Below are 12,402 nucleotides of genomic sequence, written 5' to 3'. Positions count from 1 at the left end.
CACGCAAACAATGAAAATCTCCTCTTTTGCCCTTGCAATATATTGAGAATTATTTCCTTTATTATATTTGCTTCTCGTAGATTGCAAAAACTTGTGTAGTCCTCTTTTCAATGGGTTCCACTTTGGTGCCATTAATGGCACCAATGGCACCATCCAATTCCATCTCCACCACACACACACACATCCCCACGCGGACCCACACACATCAACGGCCAGGATCTCTGCTATGGCACCAATGGCACCATTTCTAAGTCACTGAAGTATTTCCCCTTTTCAATAGTTAACTATTTCTATTAGGGTAATGTTAACCAGTGCCCCATGGCACTGGTTAAGGAATCAAGTATTACACTGGAACTTGTGTTGTCAACTCTTCGAAAGTATAAAAAGTGTAACTTTCATTTTAAAACTTTCTTTTTTTAGTTTCCTTAACCAATGCCCCGGGGGCACCGGTTAACATGACCCTTTCTATTATTACCACACAAAATGAAATTGGTCTCCAAAACAAATCGGGCTTCGGATAGAAAGAAAAATAATTAGATCTTTGGCACGTGCGACTCACGGGCTATTGATTTTTTTGAAGTAAGAATGTCCCAATAATATCTAATGAAGGATAAATAAAAATGTTGCTATTCGGAAAGGGTTTTTAATTTTTTTTTTAATAATAATGATTTCTACCTATATTCCTTAAAATAAATAAAAAAACAATTTCTACATGTAATGATACTATTTTTTTTTTAACAAGCCAAAATGGAATATATATTAACACTGGTGATTCATCCCGCACAAGGTGTGCAAAAGAGAATCACCACCCAAAAAAGTACAATGTCAGATCATAGGTGCATCAACAGAAGACACCAAAATAAAAAGTACCGAACAAGAAGACTACAACCTGACGCCCTTACAAAGCAAAGGGTGCACCCACCAGTCATGATAACTAAAATCAAAGGTTTGCATATTTGCTTTTAGCCATTGGAAAGATAGCAGTTTAACCTTGTCGGCTAAGGTCTGATAATCTGTAATCTTCTGATGAAAAACCCTGCTATTTTGTTCCTTCCAAATAACCCAGACACAAGCCATCCAGATTAGCTGAAGGAAAGAATAAGACGAATGTGGTAACCCCGCCAGATGACCAAAGTGAGTGAAATGATCCCGGCAGCTACCAGGAGCAACAAAAGAGAGACGTAACCACTGCAACACCGCGGACCACACGCTGCTAAAAGTGTCGCAACGAAAGAGAAGGTGATCCGCGGTCTCCTGTGAGCCGCATCTTCCCACACAAGTATTGTCTTCCGCAATGAGTATGTGCCGCCGGACTAAGTTATCTTTGGTAGGCAGCCGGTTGCGATGAAGTCTCCAAACAAACAAAGAAACCTTAAGAGGGACTTGCTTAGGCCAGATATCATCAAGCAATCCCCTATCTAGAGGTACATCCGCTGACGTTAGATAGTGATAAGTGCCCTTAACGGAGTAACCGTTAATGGTATCTAGTAACCACCTCCACCTATCAGAAGTATTATCCTGCAAAACAATATCTTGCAGCAAAACAGTACGTTCGGAAACACTCTCCTCCTCCCAGGTGAGTAGTCGCCTTCTCCACACCCAAGCACTTCCCCCTTCCTCCCACCCCCTCCTTGCCATCTCCTCTACCGTCACCCACCTATCCACCGTCAAGTCAAAAAGGCGAGGGAATCTGACCCGTAAAGGCACTCCACCCACCCAATTGTCCGTCCAAAAATAAGTACTTCTACCTCCTCCAACAACTCGACGGACATTATCCTCGAACCAACTCCCTGTTGAAACAAAAATCTTTTTGATGAATGTTTTAATGATAACAAACCTTATGGAATAAACACTAAGTTTTATGAATAGTGATCTACTGACGTTTGCACTTAAGTCTTTTCACAGAAGTTGACAAGAAAGAAATCTCTTACAAGTGCTTATATATACTTATTAGAAGAATACCAAAACAGTAGTATCACAAGCTCAAAGAAGATATAAAAAGAATATTGTTTGAATCAAATGAGTGTTGATTGAAGATTCAACAACAAGATGAATTTTTATCAATTGACTCATCCTTGTCACCACATGGTTTTCAACAAAGCCTTAAAGATTCGAGGAGTAAAGGGTTACTATTTGAAAGGCATGCATAAACTAAAACATCTCAAAGATACTCAATGGACAAGAGACATTGTGTGCAATCACCAAGAGAAATTATGAGAAAAATTGCATCATCAACAAAATAATTCAAGAAGAAAATTCATACTTGGAGATTCTATCATAAAAGACTTATGATGGTCCAAGAATCTTCCATCACTATTCAAGATATGATTTGGAGAATAGAAATCAATCAGAGGAAGTTTGACTTTGAGAAAAGTTTCTTATGTTCCTACAAATATCATTCTGGTCATACAAAGGGAAGAAAACATCCTCATTTGATGTTTTTAAAAGGTAACAAAAATATTACAATTATTATTTTGTTATCTACTAATGAATTTTGTGAGAAATGTTTCATGAGAATGTTCTTAACATAAGAAAGAAGGTTCTTTGCTCACAAGACAAGTTAAAAACGTCCTTATCAAAGCAAATAAGCAAAAGGACATAAATGGACTTTTTGGTACAAAATCAAGAAGCAAAATATTCCCTATGTCTCACCAAAAGAAGATACTTGGCACACATGACATAAATAAAATCTCATCCACACATTCCCTCTCCACCGATCTAGATCTCACCGTCCATTTCCCACCTTCACCCACCCCAGCAAACACCACCTCTGTCTTCAACCTCACCAAATCACCAATCTCAAAATCTTCAGCAAAATCCTTCAAATACATCAAAACCTCTCCATGACTCGGGAACCTTCTACAATCTCTCCCTTTCTCTTCTTTTCTTCTAAAAGGGTAATCTCGGAAACCCATACTCTCCCGAGGCAAATTGGTTCGGAGTGAATTGTATAGGCTCGAGTGGATAAGCTTCCGGTTCGGGTCCAAACCGAGTGGGTCGGATTCTATCTCTGGAGTATAGACCCATGAACCGGAATATCATATGATTACATAAAGGCCTTGCACCTAGAAAAGAAATGGAAAAGCACGTGCCAAAGAAAAAGAAGAAACAAAGTTGTTTTACAAAGAAAGAATGTTTTCAGAACATTCTGGTGAAACTACAAATATGGATAAGGATGAAGTCATTCAATCACAGTCAATTACATCTCACGTACAGCTGTATTACAACCTTATGCTAGCTGTCTCAAAAGGCAAGAATGAAGAGAATGTTCTTTAGAACATTCTTCACTTGAAAGAACACATTTTTTGCAACACTTGTGCATCAAGCAACAAAAGGCAAGAGCACATGGGCTGTTTTACGTACAAGCTTCACAGCTGTATGTTCATGTATAATTTCAAGTGATTCTTAAAAGAAAGAAGAAAAAATCTAAGCTTACACAAGAAGAACGTTCTCAGAATGGTCTGGTGAAGGTACAACAAAGATAAGGACAACTTCACATTGCCACCACATCACAGCTGGTTCACTATCACACGTATGCTTGCTGCAAACAGCTGGAACTCAAAGAATGTTCTCAAGAACATTCTGCAACTCATAAAGAGTTCATTTTTTGCATCCTTGCACTCCAAAGAATAAAAACACACGCACATGGGACGTTTTATGAAAGGAGGACACAGCTGGCTTTGTCTTTGAAGCATGAAGCTCAAAGCTTCTATAAATACAAGCATACCTCCACTTAGTTTCTCAAGAGCTTGAAAAGAAGAATACAAACTCTCTCAAAGAAATATCTATTTCTCTCTCACGTGAATATCAATCAAAATATTCATCAAGCTCTTCAACTACAACAACAAACAAACTTCTACGATCACTAGATTTGGATAATAATCTTTTAAGTTTGTTTTATCATAATCTCAAACAAGTGTTGAGAAAATAGGATCCACAACCTAAACCTCTAATAAACAATTTGTATTTAGATCTCAAGTCTATTGGGCTTAATAGTTTGAGATAGGACTGATCTGGTGTGATCAAGAATTGTGACTAGACTGATCTGGTGTGATCAAGAACTGTAGTGCTACTAAGGATGATTTGGTGGCTTGAAACTATAGTGGAAAATCTCACACAAAGTGTGGGGACTAGACGTAGCCCACGTTGGGCGAACTAGGATAAATATCCTGTGTCATATTCTAACCTTCTCTCTTTATTTGTTTAAACATTAAACACACACTATCACTATAACTAATTAACCATCCAGAACATTTTGGTCCTTAACTAACTGCTAACTTATATCCAGAGTTCTTTGGTCCTTAATTAATAATTAATATTAACTACTTTATATTAATCCAGAGTTCCCTGGTCCTTGATTAAATATTAACACTTTATTATTCAGCTCTTATATTAATTGTTCTCCAGAATATTCTGGTCCAAATATAAACTGCTATATATATATAGTTTCCAGAGTTCTCTGGTCCATAATAATTATTAATACTGCTTTAATATTTTCATTTAAATATTAATTAAAGAATTATTCTCCAGAACATTTTGGTCCTTCATAAAACAATTATTATACTAATCTCTTTATCTAACTTTACCAAGAAATTTTCTTGAGTATATTTACTTACTTTTCTTTTCAGAATTAAATTTTAAAAGGGTCACAATTCAACCCCCCCCCCCCCCCCCCCCCCCTTTCTTGTGACTATTTCTTCCACTTCACTCCCCACTCCCTCCCCCACACCAGCCCATATAGAGTGCATCATCCTCCACCACATAGAACAATCACGCCCCCCTCCATCAAACGGTCTCCCTCCTCACCATACCGAGCCTTTAAAACTCGATACCATAAGCCATCTCTATCAACTAACATCCTCCACCACCACTTCCCTAGCAATGATATATTAAATTCACGTAACCTCCGCACACCTAACCCATCAACCTCCTTAGGTAAACACACCGTGTCCCAACCAACCCAAGAAATTTTCCTAAAGTCCTCACCACCCCCAAAAAAAAATCTGTTAAAAATAGATTCAATAGAGGAAATTATACCTGTGGGAGCCTTGAAGAAGGAAAGAAAGTAAACCGGAAGAAAGGACATGATAGATTTCAGGAGAATCAGGCGACCACCTAATGATAAAAATTTGCATTTCCAACTCGACAGTCTAGTAACAATCCGATCAACTACTGGTTTCCAAAACTCTAATTTCCGGGCATCCCCACCAATTGGCAACCCCAAATACACAAAAGGCAAAGAACCGACTCGACAATGCAACACTGAAGCCGCCTCATACAACCAAGAGTCTGATACATTAACTCCCGTCAGCATACTCTTTTGAAAATTCACTTTCAACCCATACATCTGTTCAAAAATAAGCATAACCGCCCTTATGGATCGGACATTAGCCCAGCTTTTTGCACCAAGTAATAATGTGTCATCTGTAAACTGAAGATGAGAAATAGTAACCCCATCCTCACGCCGCACATGGTAGCCTTTGTACAAATCTGTCACCACCAAGGAAGTCATCAGCACGTTAAACCCTTCAGCAACTAACAAAAATAAAAGCGGCGAAAGAGGGTCTCCTTGACGAAGCCCCCTTTCAATCGGAAATTCCTCAATAGGACTCCCATTCACTAAAATAGACGCCGTGGCTGAACCAATACTGGCTGAAATCCATTTCCGCCAAAGAGTAGGAAAATTCATTTTTATCATAACATAATCCAAATAATCCAAGTCTACCGAATCGTAAGCCTTCTCGAAATCCACTTTAAATAAAAGCATCTCTTTTTTCAATGTAACACCCCGTTTACGATGCCGTTTTCGCCTACGCGCTCCTGTTACTTAGCTCTATCATAATCTACAGAAAAATTCAAGTTTCAACCACCCCAAAATCGTTTTCCAGAACCTCACATAGTCTCTTATTTGCAAAAATGCTTAAACATTGATATTTCACACGAAAAACCCGAATTTCATCTACCCAAATCCCAAATACTGATTAGAACATTGCACTATGAATAACCTATGATCTGAACACCAACTGTATGCAAATTCAGTGGGTTTTCTAATCTATTAACAACCTATTACAATTCTCAAACCCTAATTCACAAATTCACAAATTCACAACAAAACATGTTAAACCAGTTTCAGAATTATACCACTTAGAATTAGAGAAGGTTAATCCCACCCTTACCTTAGATTGATTGATGGCAAGGATTCTACAGACTTCTCTTCTCTGACTCTTCTCTTCTCTAGGTTTCTCCTTTTTCTCCCAAAACTGTTTTCACGTATTCTAATTTTCTAACTCTGACTCTCCTCTTTATTTAATTTCTTAACCTACTTATTTTCCCTTATTTCCAATTCTGCCCCCAAAGCTTCATAATTCTATTTAATTATATTTCTCCACTAAATAATAAAATAGGGGCTACTAATAAATATAAACACAACAAATATATCACTCATCAAATAAATTAATTAAATTATAAAAAGGCTCTAAACTCAATCAAATAAATAAATAATAAAATAGGGCGTTACTACTCTCCCCCACTTAAAAGAATTTCGTCCTCGAAATTCAAAGCACAGGAGAAAATGAATTTAATTATTGCTTAAATATCTTAAACTATATATAACAAAATAGAAACTTCAAACAATCCACAAAAACCACATTAAAGTTAGTCAGTTAAACATGATCACATAATAAAACATAACCATAACCATTCTCGGTTCACTACACAACGAACATTGATTAGGAAACACAACGATAGTATTCAACTGTCACACAACACAAACGACTCAACTACTTGGCCGGACGGACCGACCTGCTCTGATACCAATTGTAACACCCCGTTTACGATGCCGTTTTCGCCTACGCGCTCCTGACACTTAGCTCTATCATAATCTACAGAAAAATTCAAGTTTCAACCACCCCAAAATCGTTTTCCAGAACCTCACATAGTCTCTTATTTGCAAAAACGCTTAAACAACGATATTTCACACGAAAAACCCGAATTTCATCTACCCAAATCCCAAATACTGATTAGAACATTGCACTATGAATAACCTATGATCTGAACACATTCAATGGGTTTTCTAATCTATTAACAACCTATTACAATTCTCAAACCCTAATTCACAAATTCACATATTCACAACAAAACATGTTGAACCCAGTTTCAGAATTATACCACTTAGAATTAGAGAAGGTTAATCCCACCCTTACCTTGGATTGATTGATTGCAAGGATTCTCCAGACTTCTCTTCTCTGACTCTTCTCTTCTCTAGGTTTCTCCTTTTTCTCCCAAAATTGTTTTCACATATTCTAATTTTCTAACTCTGACTCTCCTCTTTATATAATTCCTTAACCTACTTATTTTCCCTTATTTCCAATTCTGCCCCCAAAGCCTCATAATTCTATTTAATTATATTTCTCCACTAAATAATAAAATAGGGGCTACTAATAAATATAAACACACAACAAATATATCACTCATCAAATAAATTAATTAAATTATAAAAAGGCTCTAAACTCAATCAAATAAATAATATAATAGGGCGTTACATTCAACCTACGCGCTTCGTCAACTGCCTCATTAGGTACAAGAATACCATCTAAAATTTGCTTCCCTCTGACAAAGGCTGACTAACACTATTGATTACACCACAAAGCCGAATCGCAAGGACCTTCGCCAACACCTTATACATACACCCCACAAGAGATATCGGTCGAAAATCATTCAATCTTTGTGGCCATCCCCTCAAATTTTATATTTGCACCTAATTTTCTAACTTTTTGTTGAATGAACCCCCTGGAAATTTAACTATGAACCCTCTGTCTTTGCTCTCTCATTGAACTGTGTAAATGACTGCCACGCATTACATTTTATTTGACTGAACGAATTGTGTCAATGGGTTGTGCATTATTCGCATGTTATTTAGTTATTATTATAAAATTGTAAAAATGATTCTATTCTAAGGTTATCGCAATTTGACATACATATATAATTCAAATTCTACACTAGATAGTTTTCCTTTTAAAAAAAAATGTTCTAGGTAATTTAATATACATATACTAAAATTTCATAATTTAAATATGTATCTTTTAATTTATATACATTATAATAATTATTAATTGATGTTAAAAAGTAATTATTAATTGATGTTAAAAAGTTTACACAGTTATGTGAGTTTAATTTAGTTGATAGAGGTATTGCAGTATGCAGGGTATGAGGTTCGAACCTCAGATTCTTCACTTATTCACTTTTTAGAAGCGATTTTTAGTCATTAAAACTTGACAACAAAAAAAAAATGTTTACACTCATATGTTAGAGCCTGGTTTAACCATCAATGTCAAGATTGTTAAGCTACATATTCTTTGTAGTTATTCATGTTTAAGTCTGATTTAACCATTTATATTCTCTGTGAAATTCACCTTATAAGGTGAATAAGTGGGATGTCTGGGGTTCGAACTCCGGCCCCTGCATATAATAATGCATTGTCCTACCAACTGAGCTATGCTCACGGGACATTTTTATGTAGTATTTATCACTCTGTCAGTGTTAACAAAAAAAAAAAGTTTGCATCCCCTGAACCAGGGTCCTGGCAACGCCACTGGTTCACACCATTTGGCATCCTTCCATTCCGATGAAATTCTGACATAAATCGCATAAAGTAATCCTTCACGTCCACCCAAAACTGTTTAATAAAACCAAATGTAATGATACTATTATTTTCCACAATACATTTAAAATTGAGACAAAAAGATGGTTGTGTGTAAATCGATAAAATTTTATCTGTTGGATTTATAGAGCCAAATTTCATTGCATCAACACATGTGAACGGAAGTAGAAATCAATTACATGTAAGAAAGCCATCAATAGGAGGACGTAAAACAAAATCAAGATCGTTTCATAGTGTGGTGGTACAACAAAACCCTATTTTTATCAATTGAAACAACATACTGGGCTAGAAAAAAGGGATAAAATTTCCAGTTCCAACTCCCTTCAAATGGAAAAGAAAATTACAGTACTTAAATAAAAAAGACCTTGCATCAATGTCTAAAAAATCGAACAATAAATCTATATGCAGAGAACTCATCAAAGTTTAAAAGATAATTATAACAGAAATATAAAAGAATTCTTGTATGCAACTTACGTCATTGATATCAAATTCAATATGATACGCTTTGCATCAACGTATATCGAACCAAAATTACATTCAAAGTAAGTAACATGTGTAAAGACATTACATCTTTCGAATACTGTATTTCAACGTTAATGTTGTAGTATGTCATAAGCATTTAGAGCCTTATGGAGCATTCATATAATCTCTAGAAATAAGCAATTGTTAAAACCTTGTATTTGCAGAGAGTAGCCATTGTTAAAATGGAGGGCTAATTCACTTTGATGTTTGTTGCTTCCAAAAGGAAAAATTAATTGATCCACTAAGAATATAAAGTGGTTCTAAGTAGGGGTGTACGTGGTGCGGTATGGTTCGGTTTTGATGGTAAAAGTCATTCAAAGCGCAAGATAAAAAAGCATGCAGTTTGGTTTGATTCGGTTTTTTTCGAGACGATGTAATTTTTTGTTTCCAACCTTAAAATCAAGTTAAAAAGCTGAAACACTATATTTTCAGCAATATTTTAAATTTCATCGAACATTACAATTTAAGTTTCATTTTACAATGTTTCCAACAACAAATACCAAGTTAAAAACATGGACAAAATGTAATCTATTTTGTAAGAAATGCAAAAGACTAACATTTTATCATTCTCAAAAAGTTCAAGAAGTGCATAAATACGTTTTTGAAATAAAAAGCAAAGAAAGAACTTAATAAGAGAAAAAATATGTCATTTTATAAAAGTTTCCATTAAGTTTATATGAATATTGGTCTAGGTGATATATGTTTAATTAACATTTTTCTTATGTTGCGGTTTGGTTTGGTTCGGTTGGTAAAATGAAAACCGAAAACCAAACCAAACCATGTGGTTGAGTAAGAAAATGATCTGATTACATCCGAACTAAATGCGGTTTCAATTTAGGTTGGTTTGATTTGCGATTTTTCTATTAGGTTGGTTCGGTTTTAAACATCCCTAGTTTTAAGGAATATAAAAAGGCTCAATAACGTGAAAATGTATTCCGTAGCATCATTTGCATTAAAGGCTATATCAATGCACTAAAGACATTGACATTAAAGAATAACTATGAGATACTCCCTCTGTTTCAAAATAAGTGTCGTTTTAGGTGTTTACACACATATTAAGAAATGCAATGATTAAGAGAAAGAGAATGGTTGTTTTACCAAATTATCCTTATTAATTATTGGTTAGTTTTAAAAGTAATACTTTGGAAGTAGTGTGCAAAGTATTAATTGGAGGGTACAATTGAAAAGAAAAAGTTATTATTACATTGGAAACTGAAAGCGACACTCATTTTGAAACAATTTTTTTTGGCTAAAGCGACACTCATTTTGAAACGGAGGGAGTATGTTAGATCAATTACATATAAGGCATTAAAGGCATGACATCAAAGACTAATTGTGAGATATGCTAGATTAGAGTGGGAGGGTGAAATTGAAATTACATAACAGAAATCTGAAAACAAAATTGAAATCATATGACAAAAATTGAAAATTAGAGTTGTATGACTATCTTCCAATTAATAATAATAGATCCGTAGGACATTCCATCTTCTATCTTCATTAGTTCATTATAAAAAGGCAGGTAAAAGAGAAACATATATGATAAAAAGAAAAACGTGGTGGATTCCAACTAATTCATTCATCTTTATTCAAATTAAAACTTTGAGTAAACTCCACGTACGTACCAATCCAGTTATTTTTTTCCTTTTTTTGGTACAACTTACCAATCCAACTTTACTTCATTAAAAAAGAAAAAAAAACATTTTAAATTGTATATTTCGCTCTCTAGATTCTAACTGTCTATTTATATCTATAATTAGTAAAAGAAACTAGGCTTCTATAATTAACATCATATATAAGAGTCGATATTCATGGATATATACACGTGCATATACATTCCCCTTAAGGGTCGGTGGCATGTAAAAATGGGGTCGACACGTTACACAAGTGGATAACGTGGTAGGGTATAATGCACGTGGGTCTTAACTTGATGGATCATTATCCTACGACAAATTGTTATTTATTTATGGTCATGTTAACTTGTGCCCTAAGGGCATATGTTTAGTAACAAAAAAAAAACAACTTTGTATTAGAAAACATCATATTTTAACTTTTTAAAAGTTAACTACACGACTTTTGATGCGTACATTTCTATAATGAGTTTTTAACATGTGTCCTTGAGGACATAAGTTAACATTTGCCTTTATTTATTTATTTTGGTCAGGACAAATTGTTATTTTATTTTCTAGAAATTTGTCTCGGGTCACTCATAAGAATATTAAATGATAATTTTTTATGAAAATTTAAGTATTTGATTCATTAAAAATTGATCTATTTAACTTGCTTAAAAAATAGTTACTTAATTTAGAATGTTTAACGAGTGTTCATATACATTGTTATCAAAATCCTTTATTTTTTAAAGCTTTTGAGAAATTAAGAATTATTATTAATTAGAGTGATTAATCATTCTACAATAATAATTGTTTTGAATGTTAATATGTGTTTAAAAAGACATATGTTACTATACCAAAAAAATAAAAAAAAATTGTATTAGAATTTATGTCAATTTATTTTTTAAAAAGATGAAAATTAATTTTTCACAATAAATGCTATTTGTAGAATCTTAAGATGAAAGTATATGTTAGCATGACCATTATTTAATCAAGAATTATTCTACGGAAAATTGAACTCAATTCGTTATTTAGTGAAACTTATTAATCATTTATGTTCAATCATTTTATGGTTTTAAGTATATTTTTTTAATAGTATTAAACAACTTTTTTTTTAATTCAAAAGTAGTACGTATTACTTTAAACTTTGTAATTACAATGATTTTTAATTTTTGGCATTTCATATCAACGTTTTAAATTAACTACTTTTTAATGATTCATTGATTACAATTGATTGAGAGATCAAAACAATATTTACACGTATACACGACACACGAGACAATATATATTTTTTTTTTTGGTAGTGACAAGAGACAATATTTAAATTACTTACATAGGATTTGAACCACAAATATATAGATGGAATTGATAAAAATGATAAAGATATTAAAATTGTCACTCTTTTAAGTATACCTCCATATTTCCTTCAAAAAAAAAAAAAAGTATACCTCCATATTTATAAACAAAAAATTAAATATTGATGGTGCTATAAATTCACAATTAAAATAGTTGTTGTCGTCGCTATCAAACAACCTACTTTTGTGGTTTTCTTTTAGTTTTTATTGCCCTGCAACATGGTAGGAACATGCCTATTATCTATTTTTTGGCACAAAG

The sequence above is a fragment of the Medicago sativa genome, chromosome 1 (genome assembly GCF_051527215.1).
Source record: "Medicago sativa cultivar Bolivia chromosome 1, Bolivia_mono, whole genome shotgun sequence".
NCBI lineage: Eukaryota > Viridiplantae > Streptophyta > Magnoliopsida > Fabales > Fabaceae > Medicago > Medicago sativa.
Note: the sequence above shows the minus strand (reverse complement) of the source record.